At 28.4% G+C, this 872-nt stretch overlaps 1 pseudogene; it reads left to right on the top strand.

Annotated features, from left to right (window-relative positions):
* The first annotated feature begins 502 nt into the window (after positions 1 to 502).
* Positions 503 to 622, top strand: LOC112475886 (annotated as a pseudogene).
* Positions 623 to 872: the final 250 nt, after the last annotated feature.

Raw genomic sequence — 872 nt, 5'->3', positions numbered from 1 at the left:
TTTTTTTTTTGCTTTTAGGATAAATTGTATGTCATTATTTCTAATTAGGTATTTATAGCCAATAATCTAAAGTAATATTCCTTCCATGCTATGAGAGAAACTGATAATACATGGGTAAGCACTATTATGAAAACAATATCATAATTTTAAATATTTATGTAGTAAATAATGTCATTTCATATTTGAATAATTATTTAAGGCCTAAATGAAAATTATAAACTATAATAAAAGTGTAAATTACTACCTAATTATTAGGTAGTCTGCAAAAATACATAAGGAAAAGGAGTGTTAACTCACAGCATACCATGAAAAATGGTCATTACCATTTTCTATCTTAATCCAATAAACCGATACTTTTAAAAAAATATGTCGTACTGTGTATAACCTTTTAGAAGTAGTAGAGGGATAATGAAAAGCAGTTAAAACTCTTCCTAAGATTATCAGGGAAACTTTTTTGTATCAAGCAAATCCTGGCATTTAAACATCACAAAAGACGAAAAGAGTCTACGGCCATGCCACCCTGAACGAGCTCAATCTTTGTCTGATCTCGGAAGCTAAGCAGGGTCAGGCCTGGTTAGTACTTGGTTAGGAGACCACCTAGGAAGACCAGGTGTTGTAGGTGTAAAAAATAAAATAAAATAAATAAAATAAATAAAATAAAATAAAATTTAAAAAAATAAAATAAAAAATAAAAATAAATAAAATAAAATACAATAAAAAGGTATTGTAAGCTGACAAGGTCCTTGCAATCTGTGAGGTCAACCAAGGGTTGCCTCGCTTAAAAATAAATAAATAAAAAGATGAAAGGATACAAACATAGAGCATCCTTTTAGCAAAATCGAATGTCACATGTTTTTCAAAATATAATGTAT

The sequence above is a fragment of the Pteropus alecto genome, unplaced genomic scaffold (genome assembly GCF_000325575.1).
Source record: "Pteropus alecto unplaced genomic scaffold, ASM32557v1 scaffold152, whole genome shotgun sequence".
Classification (NCBI taxonomy): Eukaryota; Metazoa; Chordata; class Mammalia; order Chiroptera; family Pteropodidae; genus Pteropus; species Pteropus alecto.
This window is presented reverse-complemented; position numbering and strand designations above follow the sequence as displayed.